Below are 17,656 nucleotides of genomic sequence, written 5' to 3'. Positions count from 1 at the left end.
ACCACATTTGAAAAAGGCTCTTCACAGATGCGCTTAAGTGCAAGATTTCAAGATGAGATTATCTTGGATTATCCAGGTGAGCCATAAATTCAGTGACAAATATCCTATTAAGAGACATGCAAGGCTGAGTATAGCTGCTCACACCTGTAATCCCAGCACTTTGGGAGGCTGAGGTGGGTGGATCACTTGAGGTCAGGAGTTCAAGACTAGCCTAGCCAACATGGTGAAACCCCATCTCTACTAAATTACAAAAAATTAGCCGGGTGTGGTGTCGTGCACATAATAATCCCAGTTACTCAGAGGCTGCAGCAGGAGAATAGCTTGAACCCAGGAGGTGGAGGTTGCAGTGAGCTGGCTGAGATCATGTCACTGTACTCCAGCCTGGACATCAGAGTAAATCTCCATCTTGAAAAAAAAAAAAATAGACATGCAAAGGAGAGACATAGACATACAGAGAGAAGAGAAGGCCCTGTGAAGGTGGAGGCAGAGATTGAAATGGTGCAATCACAAGCAATGGAATTCCCAGAGGCACAAGAATCTACAAGAGGCAAGGACGAATTTGTCCCCAGAGTTTCAGTGGGAGTGGGACCCTGTCAACAGCATGACTACAGAATTTTAGTCTTTAGAAGTGTGAGAAAAAAAAAATACTGTTGCTTAAAGTCACTAACTTTGAGGAAATTTGTTGCAGGAGCACTAGGAAACTATTAGACTGCCAATCATTCCATTTTAAGTAGTGTTTCTCCAGATTTATCTTCCAGTCCTTCTGTTGATTTTTAAATTTCTGCTATCCTGTTTGTAGTGTTCATAGTATTATTATTCCCTGTTTGTCTTTTTTATATAAAGTCTGGTTTCTTTTACTTGTGTTAGTTATCTTATTTTTAAAGATTTTGTATTTACTTCATTGTTTTTCTTTTTTTTTTTTTGAGGCAGAGTCTCGCTCCATCCCCCAGTCTGCAGTGCAGTGGTGCGACCTCAGCTCACTGCAAGCTCTGCCTCCTGGGTTCATGCCATTCTCTTGCCTCAGCCTCCCGAGTAGCTGGGACTACAGGTGCCTGCCACCATGCCCAGCTAATTTTTTTTGTATTTTTAGTAGAGACGGGGTTTCACCGTGTTAGCCAGGATGGTCTCGATCTCCTGACCTCGTGATCCACCTGTCTCAGCCTCCCAAAGTGCGGGGATTGCAGGCGTGAGCCACCGCGCCTGGCCTTTTTTTTTTTTTTTTTTACTTTAAGATATACATGTGCAGAACATGCAGGTTTGTTACATAGGTATACATGTGCCATGGTGGTTTGCTGCACCTATCAACCGATCCTCTAGGTTTTAAGACCCACATGCATTAGATATTTGTCCTAATGCTCTCCCTCTCCTTGCCCCCAATCCCCTGACAGGCCACAGTGTGTGATGTTCCCCTCTCCCTGTGTTCATGCGTTCTCACTGTACAACTCCCACTTATGAGTGAGAACGTGTGGTATTTGGTTTTCTGTTCCTGTGTTAGTTTGCTGAGAATGTTGGTTTCCAGCTTCATCCATGTCCCTGCAAAGGACATGATCTCATCCTTTTTTATGGCTGCATAGTATTCCATAGTGTATATGTTCCACAGTTTCTTTATCCAGTCTATCACTGATGGGCATTTGGATTGGTTCCAAGTCTTTGTTATTGTAAATAGTGCTGCAATAAACATGTATGTGCATGTGTCTTTATAGTAGAATGGTTTATAATCCTTTGGGTATCTACCCAGTAATGGGATTGCTGGGTCAAATGGTATTTCTGGTTCTAGATCCTTGAGGAATCGCCACTCTGTCTCCCACAATGGTTGAACTAATTTACACTTTCACCAACAGTGTAAAATTGCTCCTATTTCTCTACATCGTCGCCAGCATCTGTCATTTCTTGACTTTTTTAACTTTCAATTTTCATTTATAAGTATATCAAATATTGTTCCAGATTTACACATGGTTATTTTCCACTATGTCAATACATATTAATTTTTATATAATATGCAAATACTTAATTTTCTTGTAACTATTCAAATGGAAAATATTCAACAAAGAATACTAATTTCCTCCTTTTCTTAATTCTTGTGCTGTGTGATCCAAGTCACTTGATCTTTCTGGGTTCGTTTTCTTTAGTATCAATTTACATTACTAGAGTTTTACAACCAAGTTGTGTCCTACAATCTCTTAATACTTGTAAATACTTTGCAGTACAAAACTGTATTTAAAACATTCCTATTTCCTAATTGCTTAAACACTTAGCTGCATTATTTGTAGTGTTTCCAAGTGACGCTTAAAGAAAATCCATATAAAACTAACATTCTCAGGAAGAGAATGAGTGGTGCTCCCTAGAGAAGAAAGATCCTCCTACTTATTACATCTACCTTCCTGGTTGAATTATTATTATTAGTATTGAGACAGAGTGTCAGTCTGTCGCCAGGCTAGAGTGCAGTGGTGCGATCTCAGCTCACCGCAACATCCCCCTTCCAGGTTCAAGCGACTCTCCTGCCCCAGCCTCTCAAGCAGCCAGGACCACAGGTATATGCCACCATGCCCAGCCAATTTTTGCACTTTTAGTAGAGACACGGCTTCACCACCTTGGCCGGGATGGTCTCAATCTCTTGACCTCATGATCTGCCCACCTCAGCCTCCCAAAGTGCTGGGACCACAGGCATGAGCCATGGTGCCCAGCCTGAGTATTTTTTTTAATGATCGCCATTCTAACTGGTGTGAGATGGTATATCATTGTGGTTTTGATTTGCATTTCTCTAATGACCAGTGATGATGAGCTTTTTTTCATATGTTTGTTGGCCACATAAATGTCTTCTTTTGAGAAGTGTCTGTTCATATCCTTTACCCACTTTTTGATGGGGTTGTTTCTTTTTTTCAGGTAAATTTGTTTAAGTTCCTTGTAGATTCTGTATATTAGACCTTTGTCAGATGGATATATTGCAGAAATTTTCTCCTATTCTATAGGTTATTGTTCACTCTGATGATAGTTTCTTTTGCTGTGCAGAAGATCTTTAATTCAATTAGATCCCATTTGTCAATTTTGGCTGTTGCAACTGCTTTTGATGTTTTAGTCACGAAATCTTTGCCCATGTCTATGTCCTGAATGGTATTCCCTAGGTTTTCTTCTATGGTTTTTATGGTTTTAGGTTTTACACTTAAGTCTTTAATCCATCTTGTGTTAATTTTTCTATATGGTGCAAGGAAGGGGTCCAGTTTCTGTTTTCTACATACGGCTAGCCTGTTTTCCCAGCAAAATTAGGGAATCCTTTTCCCATTGCTTGTTTTTGTCAGGTTTGTTAAAGATCAGATGATTGTAGATGTGTGGTGTTATTTCTGAGGCCTCTGTTCTGTTCCATTGGTCTATATATCTGTCTTGGTACCAGTACCATGCTGTTTTGGTTACTGCAGACTTGTAGTATTGTTTGAAGTCAGCTAGTGGGATACCTCCAGCTTTGTTCCTTTTGCTTAGGATTGTCTTGGCTATAGGGGCTCTTTTTGGTTCTATATAAAATTTAAAGTAGTTTTTCCTAATTCTGTGAAGAAATTCAATGGTAGCTTGATAGAACAGCCTGGAACCCCAGTGAGACAGAACCATTCACTCCTCTGGAAAGGGGGCTGAAGCCAGGGAGCCAAGTGACCTTGCTCAGCAGGCCCCACTCCCATGGAGCCCAGAGAGCTAGGAACCACTGGCTTGAAATTCTCACTGCCAGCATAGCAGTCTGAAGTCAACCCAGGATGACTGAGCTTGGTTGGGGGAGGGGCACCCATCATTACTGAGGCTTGAGTAGGTCATTTTCCCATGACAGTGCTAAGGAGGTCTGGAAGTTTGCACTGGGCAGAACTCACCACAGCGTGGCAAAGCAGCTGTGGCCAGACTGCCTCTCTAGATGCCTCCTCACTGGGCAGGGTATCTCTGAAAGAAAGGCAGCAGCCTCAGTCAGGGGCTGATAGATAAAACTCCCATCTCCCTGGGACACAGCACCTGGGGGAAGGATCGGATATGGGAACAGCTTCCGTGGTCTTAAACATTCCTGCCTGCTGGCTTTGAAGAGAGCAGTGGATACTGACAAGGAGGATTCTCCCAGCACAGGGCTCGAGCTCTGCTAAGGGACAGACTGCATCCTCAAGTTGGTCCCTGACCCCCGTGCCTCCTGACTGGGAGAGATATCCCAGCAGGGGTCGACAGACACCTCATACAGAAGAGCTCCAGCTGGCATCAGGCCAGTGCTGTTCTGGGACAAAGCTTCCAGAGGAAGGAGCAGGCAGCAATCTTTGCTGTTCTGCAGCCTCCGCTGGTAATACCCAGGCAAACAGGGTCTGGAATGGAGCTCCAGCAAACTGCAGCAGACCTGCAGAAGAGGGGCCTGAATGTTAGAAGAACAACTAACAAACAGAAAGCAATAGCATCAACATCAACAAAAAGGATACCCCCACACAAAAACCCCAGCCAAAGGTCATTAGCCTCAAAGACCAAAGGTAGATAAATCCACAAAGAAGAGGAAAAACCAGTGCAAAAATGCTGAAAATTCCAAAAACCAGAATGCCCCTTCTCCAAGTGATCACAACTCCTCTCTAGCAAGGACACAAAACTGGACAGAGATGAGTTTGATGAATTGACAGAAGTAGGCTTCAGAAGGTGGGTAATAACAAACTCCTCTGAGCTAAAGATGCATGTTCTAATCCAATGTAAGGAAGGTAAGAAACTTGATAAAAGGTTATAAGAACTACTAATTAGAATAACCGGTTTAGAGAAGAACATAAATGACCTGAGGGAGCTGAAAAGCACAGCACGAGAACTTCATGAAGCATACACAAGTATCAATAGCCGAATCAATCAAGCAGAAGAAAGGATATGGGAGATTGAAGATCAAATTACTTAAATAAGTCGTGAAGATAAGATTAGAGAAAAAAAAATAAAAAGGAATGAACAAAGCCTCCAAGAAATATGGGGCTATGTGAAAAAACCAAACCTATGATTGATTGGGGTCTCTGAAAGTGATGGGGAGAATGGAACCAAGTTGAAACTTCAGGATATCATACAGGAGAACTTCTCCAGCCTAGCAAGACAGGCCAACATTCAAATTTGGGAAATACAGAGAAAACCACTAAGATACTCCTTGAGAGGAGCAACCCCAAGACACATAATTGTCAGATTCACCAAGGTTGCAATGAAGGAAAAAATGTTAAGGGCAGCTAGAAAGAAAGGTCAGGTTACCTACAAAGGGAAGCCCATCAGACTAACAGCGGATCTTTCTGCAGAAACTCTACAACCAGAAGAGAGTCGGGGCCAATATTGAACATTCTTAAAGAAAAGAATTTTCAACCCAGAAATTCATATCCAGCCAAACTAAGCTTCAAAAATGAAGGAGAAATAAAATCCTTTACAGACAAGCAAATGGTGAGGGATTTTGTCATTACCAGGCCTGCCTTACAAGAGCTTCTGAAGGAAGCACTAAATATGGAAAGGAAAAACCACTACCAGCCACTGAGAAAACCCACCAAAGTATAAAGACCAATGACACTATGAAGAAACTGCATCAACTAATGTGCAAAATAACCAGCTAGTATCATGATGACAGGATCAAAATCACACATAACAATATTAACCTTAAATGTAAATGGGCTAAATGCCCCAATTAAAAGACAAAGACTGGCAAACTGGATAAAGAGTCAAGACCCATCAGTGTGCTGTATTCAGGAGACCCATTCTCATGTGCAAAGGAACACACAGACTCAAAATTAAGGGATGGAGGAATATTTACAAAGCAAATGGAAAGAAAAAACAACAGGGGTTGCATTCAATCCTCATCTCTGATAAAACAGACTTTAAACCAACAAAGATGAAAAAAGACGAAGAAGGGCACTACATAATGGTAAAGAGATCAATGCAACAAGAAGAGCTAACTATCCTAAATATATATGCACCCAATACAGGAGCACCTACATTCATAAAACAAGTTCTTAGAGACCTACAAAGAGACTTAGACTCCCACACAATAATAATGGGAGACTTTAATACCCCACTGTCAATATTAGACAGATCAAAGAGACAGAAAATTGACAAGATATTCAGGCTTGAACTCAGTTCTGGACTAAGTGGACCTAACAGACATCTACAGAACTCTTCACCCCAAATCAACAGAATATATGTTCTTCTCAGCACTACATCACACTTATTCTAAAATCAACCACATAATCTGAAGTAAAACACTCCTCAACAAATGCAAAAGAATGGAAATCATAACAAACAGTCTCTCAGACCACAGTGAAATCAAATTAGAAGTCAGGATTAAGAAACTCACTCAAAACCGCACAACTACATGGAAACTGAACAACCTGCTCCTGAATGACTGTTGGGTGAATAACAAAATGAAGGCAGAAATAAAGAAGTTCTTTGAAACCAATGAGAATGAAGACACAATGTACCAGAGTCTCTGGGCCACATTTAAAGCAGTGTTTAGAGGGAAATTTATAGTACTAAATGCCCACAGTAGGCAATGGGAAAGATCTGAAATCAACACCCTAACATCACAATTAAAAGAACTAGAGAAGCAAGAGCAAACAAATTCAAAGGCTAGCAGAAGGCAAGAAATAACTAAGATCAGAACAGAACTGAAGGAGATAGAGACACGAAAAACCCTTCAAAAAATCAATGAATCCAGGAGCTGGTTTTTTGAAAAGACTAACAAAATAGATAGACCACTAGCCAGAATAATAAGGAAGAAAAGAGAGAGGAGTCAAATAGACACAATAAAAATGATAAAGCAAATATCACCACTGATTCCACAGAAATACAAACTACCATCAGAGAATACTATAAACACCTCTATGCAAACAAACTAGAAAATCTGGAAGAAATGGATAAATTCCTAGACACATACACCCTCCCAAGACTCAACCAGGAAGAAGTTGAATCCCTGAACAGACCAATAATAAGTTCTGAAATTGAGGCAGTGGTTAATAGTCTACAAACCAAAAAAAGCCCAGGACCAGACAGATTCACAGCGGAATTCTACCACAGGTACAAAGAGGAGCTGGTACTAGTCCCTCTGAAACTACTCCAAACCATAGAAAAAGAGGGACTCCTCCCTAATTCATTTTATGAGGCCAGCAACATTCTGAAACCAAAACCTGGCAGAGACACAACAAGAAAAGAAAATTTCACGCCAATATTCCTGATGAATATAGATGCGAAAATCCTCAATATAATACTGGCAAAAGGAATCCAGCAGCACATCAAAAAGCTTATCCACCACAACCAAGTGGGCTTCATCCCTGGGATGCAAGGCTGATTCAACATATGCAGATCAATAAACATAATCCATCAAATAAACAGAACCAATGACAAAAACCACATGATTATCTCAATAGATGCAGAAAAGGCCTTTGATCAAATTCAACATCCCTTCATACTAAAAACTCTCAATAAACTAGGTATTGATGGAACATATCTCAAAATAATAAGAGCTATCTATGACAAACCTATAGCCAATATCATACTGAATGGGCAAAAGCTGGACGCATTCCTTTTGAAAGCTGGCACAAGACAAGGATGCCCTCTCTCACCAATCCTATTCAACTTAGTATTGGAAGTTCTGGCCAGAGCAATCAGGCAAGAGAAAGAAATAAAGGGTATTCAAATAGGAAGAGAGAAAGTCAAATTGTTCCTGTTTGCAGATGACATGATTGTATATATTATAAAATTCCATAGTCTCAGCCCCAAAACTCCTTGAGGTGATAAACAACTTCAGCAAAGTCTCAGGATACAAAATCAATGTGCAAATATCACCAGCATTCCTATACACCAATAATAGACAGAGAGCCAAATCATGAGTGAACTCCCATTCACGATTGCTGCAAAGAGAATACCTAGGAATACAACTTACAAGGGACATGAAGGACCTCCTCAAGGAGAACTACAAACCACTGCTCAAGGAAATAAGAGAGGACACGAACAAATGGAGAAACATTCCATCCTCACGGATAGGAAGAAACAATATCATGAAAATAGCCATACTGCCCAAAGTAATTTATAGATTCATTTTGTTTTCAAATGATGCTTAATAATTGTACCTGTTTATGGAGTACACTATTACGTTTCAACACATATATACATTGCATAATGATCAAATCAGGGACATGAATGTATCTATCAACTCAAATACTTGCCATTTCTGATGAAAATACTCATCATTAACGTATATAAAATTAAAGATATCATTTGGATAAAATTACCTCTTCTAGCAATTTTGAAATACACAATACATTATTAACAATTATCTTATTTTAGAAATTATCTTTTATTTATCCAATGACCGTTTTTTCCAATTTGTTTCTTTTTAATTGGTTATTTTGTATCTTTCTTCCTCACTCAAATATCTGCTGTGATTTGGTGTCTATTCATAGGTTACAGTAAGTCACTGAAAAGCTGATTGGAAGATCCATATTTGTTGATAGTAGGTCGGATTGTTGGTTGATCAGGGAGCCATTTTATTGGAGAAACCTGAATGACATTGGGTGGAATATTTTTGAGAGGATTAATCAGTTACTCCAGAGGAGAATTCTGTAATCATCTTACTAGAGACGTCTTACTGCCTTAGAGCCAGTATTCTGTAGATTGAACAAAAGAAGGAGAATGGAGGTCATACTTATTTATATGCAGAGTGTTAGTTAATCCCTAATTGTCAGTGAACTATGTCACTCTGTCCTCCAATGCCAGGCTTCCATATCTCTTCAAAGACTTTCCAGTTATTATTCTCCAGGGAATTCTCACCAGCCTGGAAAGAGTAGGTATGTTTGCCTAACTGAAGAGAAAGAGGATATCTCTGGTATTTTAATAGCTTCTCTTATAATCTTTTAGGAGTTCATTTTGTTTTTGGCACATTTTTAAGAGTTTCCAAACACTACTGTATCCAGGAAAAGTCCTGGATACTGAGCATGATTAAGCTTCATTTTGTTGACATCATTCCACTGTAGGCACTTATGTTTCAACTTTCTCCTTTCTGTTTAATCATCTTGCATTTTCCCCATCTACCTAAAACTCTTTAAATTGTTTAATTGCTGTGGTCTACTCTCCATTACATTAGACGTGTAGGGTTCATAGCTTTAACTAAAATGTGTTTGTCCCTTTCTATTGTTTCATTAGCATAGTAGTATACAAAAATGTGTGTGTTAAATCTTCCATATAATGCAAAGATGTGCAATGTAATTGTGGCAGAGAGGATACTGTACCCCTTGCAAAGATGTCTATGTCCTAATCTCCAGAACCTGTCAATGGGTTATTTTACACAGAAAAAAAGAATCTGCAAATGTGATTACAGTAAAGATCTTGAGATTGGAGGATAAACTTGAATTATGCAGGTCTCAGAGAAGAAGGTGTGATAACAGAAACAGAAATGGGAGAGAGAAGGAAGGAGAAACGGGGGAGAGAGAGAGAGAGGGAGAGGGAGTTGGGGGAGAGAGAGAGAGACAGAGGGAGAGGGTTGGGGAGAGAGAGAGAGAGGTGCTACCACTGGCTGGCTTTGAAATTGGAGAAAGGAACCACAGACAAGGAATGCAGGTGTTCTCTAGAAGCTCAAAAAAGGCAAGAAAACAGATTGTCCCTGAACCTACAGAGAAAATGTAGTTCTGCCAATATTTTGATTTTAGCCTGTAAGACCCATTTCAAACTTCTCACCTCCATAACTGTAACATAATAAATTTATGTTGTTTTAAGCCACGAAGTTTGTGATAATTTGTTACTTATGAAATAAGAAACTAATCAGTAATATTAACTTTTTAAAAGGCTGTCATAAAAAATAACGTATATCCACACAATTCTGTATTTGCTTAAAAATCTATACTCAACCAAATACACACATGTATCTACAAATACCTGCATACACATAAAATAAGAAAGAAGGTCAGAATTTTATTCATCAAAATAATAATGTACTGAACTCTGAGTTTATGGAGGGTTACATAGAATTTTAATTTCATTCTTTTTTCTTTGTAATTTTAGATAGCTGATAATGAACAGAATTAGTTTTTCAATTGAAATCTAATGAAAAAAAATTCAACAAGGTTCTTACCTTAAAACACAATGGTGTTCCTCACTAATAGAGGCAGGCCATTCACATGAATAATAAATAACTCTTAATTGTACAGTCTGGAGAACAATTACACAGAATCTAGGACAAATGATTTGAACATAAATAACTGAAGGACTCATACAAAGGGAGTATCTTTGAAGAAGTAGTTACACACATTTAGCACAAAGCCACTAATGTCCATATGCAGTCAATGCTTAATGAAATCTTTAACACACTGTTGTCCTATGCTAGGAAAGACTAGCAAATAATGTGTTTCAGTGCCTCAATTTTTGCACTTTGTTCCCATGGTATCAATGCAATTCACATATCAATAATGCATCTTGGTCTTGATTAGTTCATGTCTCATTATTTCTCTGTCTTTTCCACTTCAATATGTATCTGCACAGAACTCAGTTGATGTGAAAATGTTCACATGTGCTGAGGCAGTACTGTATGTTCACCTGGCTCCCCTCTGAATTTTTCATTTTAGATGAGAATTGAGGCTCACTGAGATTAAAAAACTTGCCTGAGGTCATCCTACTAATGAAGGGTGAGACTAAGATTTGAATCCAGGCAGTTAAAGTTTAGAGCATGAAGAAAGAAAGAAGATAAGGAGGATGGAAGTAAATTGTGGAAAAGCTCTTAGAGATACTGCATTAAGCCTTAAATAATAGGATTTTGAGATTAAAGGGGATATCTTCTATTGAAACCAGTTTTCTGTAGATCTCTGAAGCCACACATCACAGACCAGACACTACGCCATTAGTACTTGGAAATGAATGAGTTGGAAAATTCTGTGATTCTAGATGGTCTGTACTCCAGCTTAGGAGCTGAATATTCAACTCCATCCTAGCATACTTGAGTTCAAGACAATATTATAATAATTTGAGAAGAATTTCTTGCTTTGAGGGGATGAAGGAACCACCTCCCTCTCACAGAAAATTTGATTTTAACTTAACATTATGCAGTCACAGGAATTCTAAAAGTTTAGACATAGTTCTTCCTTGCCTGGCCATTTCTCAAAAAGTTTGGCTTTGCAGCAAATAGACATTCTTATTTCATGGAATAACTTGAGAACAAAGCACAGGCTTCTTGGCTTTGTTTTCGCACATCAGGTTTTCTAGTTAGATTGAACAATGGCAACATCACTGTCAAATTTCCCTCTCACAAACATTTCTCATGTAGTAAAAGAAACTGAAATCACTGATTCATTTTGGCCATTAAACATGACACTTCTGCTTCTAAAGGGTTTATTACGCAGATACAGAATTACACAATGTGTTAAGAATTTAAATAAACTAGGTGGAATGAAGCAAAATCAACCTTGCCCTGAGGCCAATTTGTATGAGCAACAAATTCATAATGCAGTATAAATTGGGTGACCGTGTCTCTTGTGTCCCAATATAAGAGGCCAAAACCAAGAGAAAGAGGGTGACAAAATTTACAAGCTGAATAGGCCAAGGTTGTGGATCAAAACTACAGCCAAGTTTAAGACTTCAGGATATTCCTATTTTCACCCAGACTCTTGGTGAACATGTTTTTAGTGGCTCATGGCAAAATTAATAAATTATTTATTTTTATGTGTTATTTTTATTTTCGTGTTTTTGCATACATGATAAGTAGAACATATTGATGACCTTGAAATCCTCCTTGTCCTCTATTCCTTTTCCATCCTCAGCCCTTTCCATGGCCAATTGCCAGCAGAGAGGGTATGCACGCTCCCAGTCCATGTTTTGGTATTTTAGTAGGTAGATTCTTCCTTGACACCTCTTTTTCATACATCCACATTTAATCCATTGGTATATCTTGTTGGCTGTAGCTAAAATATATTCAGACTTTGAGCACTTCTTACCAGCTCTTACCTCAGATCATGTTATCACTCTCACCATCATAGGACCTTTGCCCCGTGAGTTACCTGACAGCCTCTTTGGTATTATTATTCCAAGAGACAATTACTTTTCAACAGAAGAAACTTGAACTTGGAGATTAACCCATTTCCAAATTCCAAAAGAAAGTGACTTAATAGACCAGTATTACACTGCCTTGCACACTTTGGTTCCCTATCAGGCATTGTGTAGAAGCAGTGCTTTCTGATCCAGGCCCCTCAATTTTTACCACGGAGACATCTGCCTGAGGAAAAAGGAAATCTCTCCAGTAGATGACAAACATGGCATTTCTATGGCCTTAAAAGACTGTTATTTCCCATTATAATAAGCAGCTCACTCTGGAATGAGAAGGAGACTGGCTGATTAGTAGCATGGCTGTCACATGATGCTTATCATCAGGATGGGGATATCATGGTCATCAAGCATTTTTTGCCATCTCACTCCAAATAGGGTTGGCTCCATTTTTCTTCCCTAGCTGTATTTTAACCATTCCATCTATACCCACATGTCCTTATTATAGCTCTCACTCATAATACACTAAGTCCTTCAGGGATTCTCTCCTTTTTCTTTGTTTTGTGTTTGTCAGTTTCTTGCAGAATGAAATTTGGAACACTCATAGATATGTATTATAAATAATTAAAGTTGACAAAGCCCCCTTTACTTTCCCTGTTGTGTGTGTATTGTGGGGTGTGTGTGTGTGTGTGTGTGTGCATTTTCCAAAAAAACTTCAGATAGAACAGTGCCACTGACTGTCTCCAATCTTAATAGTGCTTTTTTTTTCTGCCATTGGATGAGATGGGCTTTTACTCTTAGGATTATTATTTTGGAAAGTAGGTAATCTTCCTTTAGAAGGAAAGAACAAAAGAAAGACAAATCAAATCAAACACAAACCTCTGGGTTCTATTATGGCATTAGGCTTTACGTCCCAGAGCAGGTCGGAGCATACCTTTGATATATGAAAATTTGTCTTTCCTGGGTACATTACATTTACTGAAATGCTGTTTGAGAGCAACTTTATTAAAAATGCAAGACACTGGTACAATGCCGCTTTATTTTGTGTCACTGCTTTCATATAAAATCCTCTCTCCAAACACGTTGGAGAATTAAATAATACAAGACAGGAGATAGTGTTCTTTATAAATTATACAACATTATGGCATAAAGTAGAATTTAAAGAATCACTTAGAGAGCCAATAGCTAAGGCTTAGAGAAATGGAAAGAAATAGGAGGGATTCTTAGATTTTTTTTTCTGTTCAAAGGTTATGGAGAGTGTTCGAAGTAGTGAAGAAAAATAGAATTCCTGGTGGAACATGGGGCCAACATTTTATTACCAAGAAATGCAACCTTCTCATGATTTTTCTTCCACTGCATCACTTCCTAAGTTGTCCCTAGTGCTTTTATTTTGTGAAGAATGTATGAGTAATGTTCATACATACTAGTTTACATACTAGTTTTCTATTATAATTTAAATTACTTGAAAGTCCTAAAGTTTAGGGTTATCATGCACATATAAAAGTGAAAATCACAGAGGTAAAATGACCTATATATGTGGTCATACAACTGCCAAATAGCAAATCCTTAAGGCAAATCCAGGTTTAATGGAATCCAAAGCCTGGTGCTTGTTACCACTCCAGTGAACTTAGCAAGAACTAGAATTAATGAGCCATATCTCTCATTGAGTATATTCCTATAATTTTCCAACAATGCTATGCAGGCAAGCACTCTCAATCTTTGTTCTAACATGACTCAAGGGCCTTAATTCATGAAGACAAAAGTAGCTAGAATTGTATGAACCTCAAGTAGAAGGTCTATACACAATTTTCATTGTCCTAGAGCACATTCTACGTCTATGCTCTTACATTAACAATTGCAGAGAATTGGGCAATACACTTCTCCATCAGATATGCTGAGGTGACATCATCTTTCATCTCAGGACCTGGAATAAACCTGAACAGGTAGCATGACAAATACTGTACTCATTTTCTTCTTTTTCCTTGCTGGTAACAACCCCAGTGTTGTTCTGGACAAGAATATGCTCACTTTCAAATCATGGATTACTCTATGATAATAAAAAAAATTCTGGTTTGCAGTTTGCCAGTCTCTCTTTCCCCAGGGAACACGCATAAGTCACAGTCTTGCCCAATGAGACTAAACTGAATTCTGTGAGCACGGCTCTCCTTTATGTTTTCATTAGTCCTGCTCTAAATGTGGCTGTGATGACTAGAGCTGCAACATTCATTTTGCAACCATGTTCCTGCAGGCAGAAGAGTGAAGGTAATATGCTAAAGACTGAAAATAAAGAAAGGATCTGGACTTCAACGATATCATCAACAGCTGCCAACCTCTAAATATTTGATATGTGAAAAAATTTCTTATTTAAGGCACTGTTGGTTTGGTTTTTGTTGTAACTTACAACTGAATTCAATCTCAACAGATAATTATAAACAATCCCAGAAGCCACACATCAACATGAGAAAGGGGGTTAGGGTTGAGTTGTAGAGAGATAAATGCAAGGCTAAAGAGCAAGAGAAGAAATTCCTTCTGTGATCATACTTTTGGACAAGGTTGCACTTCTCTGTGACATCTAAACTGTAGGTGTCACTACCAAGGCCGTACATGGTTTCTGAAGGCCAGCTAATGACGCAGCCATAAACATCACTTATCTAGCACACAGAATTGATGCCTTATCCCTTTGTCCATATGTGATTGGGCACATGTGTTGGTGTGCATTTTTACACAAAGCTTTGTATAGGCCAAGACCTGGGCTACAAGTAAGACATTTGGGTTCTATCTCTGGCTATTCCACTTACTAGATGAATATATTACTCAGGATAGGCTAGATTGTGCTGCAATAAAACAATAAGTGTTAAAAATAATAAAATAAAATAAACAATCTCCGGTCTTGGTGGCTTAAAAGAGTAAAAAGTGTATTATTTGCTCACAGTACTTGCCCATTATGAGTCAGCTAGGAGGCTTTGCTCTATCTTGTCCTCTCTCAGGGACTGAGCCAGAAGGATGTCCCATCTCCCTGCCTCCATGTTTTCCCTGATAGAAAAATGGGTACGAAAACTTACATATGACTTTTAATGCTTTTAAATGAAAGTAACCCATATTACTTTTGCTAAATTTTCATTGGACAAAACAATGAAACAGGTGTGTTTCATTCACATGACCACACCTATACTCCTGAAAGCAAGAAAATAATAATATTAACATGAAACTTCAAGGGAGAACAGAAAATGCTTGGTACAATGCACACAGTGACTCTAAATGTGTTATTTCCCTTCTTTGCACATTCATTTTCTTCATCTCTAGCAAATATATATATATATATATATATATATATATATATATATATATTTAAATTCTTCCTTGACTACTGTAAGCACACATGATCCTGAAAATGGCTTAGTTTGATTCTTCACCTTTTGCTCACTAAGCGTTGAGGCTAAACTAAGCAGCTACTTGCCATTAGAGAGACAAAGCCTGAGCGACCTTCTTCACTTTCTGCTCTCAGCAATTTAAAAGAGTGCAGACAGCTAGTAAAAGAACAAGAGGTGTGGAGATCTCTACCTTCTATGTTGTATCAAATTAGTGAAATAGAGTATTTTTGCCTAAACCCTGTATCCCTGGCTTTCTATTATATGAAAGCAACAAAACAATTAATATTTTAAACTCTTAGTACATTGCCTGCAGAACACTAGTTGGCAAAGTGTACTCTTTAAATACGCTGGATAAATAGCATGGGGTAACCCAAGGGAGCAAAGAAGAGTGGATTGTGTTCTAAATTAGATATGAGGACCTGATATGTCCTGAAGGCAAAGAGTTTGTGGACACTTTTCCTAAAAGCCCAGTAGGAATTCTGCTTTCTAAAGAACACTTGTAGCTGCCATTACCTTTGCCTAAACTCCTGCAATTTAGTAAGGAAAGTGCCTACGTCTAATGTTGAAATAATATGCTACCATTAACCACGGAATCAAGAAATGACCTCTAGCTTTTTGATACTTTTTTGCTATTCTTTAAAAAAAGGTTCTGTGAACTTCACATGCAAAATCTCACTGCTCTTCCAACACAAAAGTGATTTGCCAAAAATGTGCTTTTTTTTGTGACTCTGTTGTTAACGTTTCATATTGAGGAGCTGTGCCTTCAGACCAACTTCTTTACTTCCAAAACCGAGGCAAGAGTTCTGAAGCAGCAACTTCAACTGGACCAAACTTTGTTACTAACATGACCTGATATTTTCTATATTTTGCCTCAGGGAAAAAGAAATTATCATCCACATGTTTACAGGGCATGAGATAACAACCTGGACTTAACATTGACATTTTTAGGTTGGAATTATTCACTTGTTTTTTGTTTTGTTTTCTTAATCTGAAAAGTTAGGCAGAGAAACTTAGAATGATTGCACCTCTACACTTTTATGTTGAGTTCGTCCTTGCCTTTTCTCCTCAGTTAAACATAAGGGATGCTTCCAAATGTGAGTGACAAAGCTGCCAAAATGGTGATGAATATTGCTTTCAGAGCTGATAAAACAATCTCTTGATATCATCAGCCAACAAATCACTGAACACCTTGAATGCAATTTGTATTATGTAGGGTTTTATTTGTTTCAATTTACAATGAATTGAGTTTTTCAGAGGGAGAATGAAAGCAAGAATTGGTTTATTATGAAAGAACCATGCTGGGAACAGAAAAGAAAAGAGAGAGTCTCACCCAAACTTTGGTCTTTACTGTATGCTCATTGGAGAATGACAGTTTATTCTTTATATAGTATTTAGCAGAACAGGATTAGAGATGAGGGGTCCCTGGTCTGTGGCCTGTTAGGAAGTGGGCTGCACAGCAGGTGAGTGGCAGGCTAGTGAGCAAAGCTTCATCTGTATTTATAGCCACTCCCAATTGCTTGCATTACTGCCTAAGCACAGCCTCCTGTCAGATCAGTGGTGACATTAGATTCTCAGAAGAGTACGAACCCTACTGTGAACTGTACATGTGAGGAATGTGCACTAGGTCTCATAAGGAGCTAGGTTGTGAGCTCTTTATGAGAATCTAATGCCTGGTGATCTGTCATTGTCTCCCATCACCCCCCCGATGGGACCAACTAGTGGCAGAAAAACAAGCTCAGGGCTCCCACTGATTCTACATTATGGTGAGTTGTATAATTATTTCATTTTATATTACAATGTAATAATAATAGAAATAAAGTGCACAATAAATGTAATGCAACATCCTGAAACCATCCCCCATGACCTGCCCTCCTGGTCCTTGGAAAAACTGTCTTTCATGAAATCAGTCCTTGGTGCCAAAAAGGTTGGGGACTGCTGTTATAGATTAAGAATGGAAGAGATGAATGCCTGATGAGTGAGACCCCATGAGAGCAATGCTGATTAAGAATGGCGTAAGGTCGGTTGCTCATGCCTGTAATCCCAGCACTTTGGGAGATGGAGGCGGGTGGATCACGAGGTCAGGAGTTCGAGACCATCCTGGCCAACACAGTGAAACCCCATCTCTACCAAAAATACAAAAATTGCTGGGTGTGGTGGTGCATGCCTGTAATCCCAGCTACTCAGGAGGCTGAGACAGGAGAGTTGCTTGAACTCAGGAAGCAGAGGTTGCAGTGAGCCGAGATGGTGCCACTGCACTCCAGCCTAGGCGACAGTGCGAGACTGTCTCAAAAAGAAAAAAAAGAATGGTGTAA

Source organism: Symphalangus syndactylus, chromosome 2 (assembly GCF_028878055.3).
Source record: "Symphalangus syndactylus isolate Jambi chromosome 2, NHGRI_mSymSyn1-v2.1_pri, whole genome shotgun sequence".
NCBI lineage: Eukaryota > Metazoa > Chordata > Mammalia > Primates > Hylobatidae > Symphalangus > Symphalangus syndactylus.
This window is presented reverse-complemented; position numbering follows the sequence as displayed.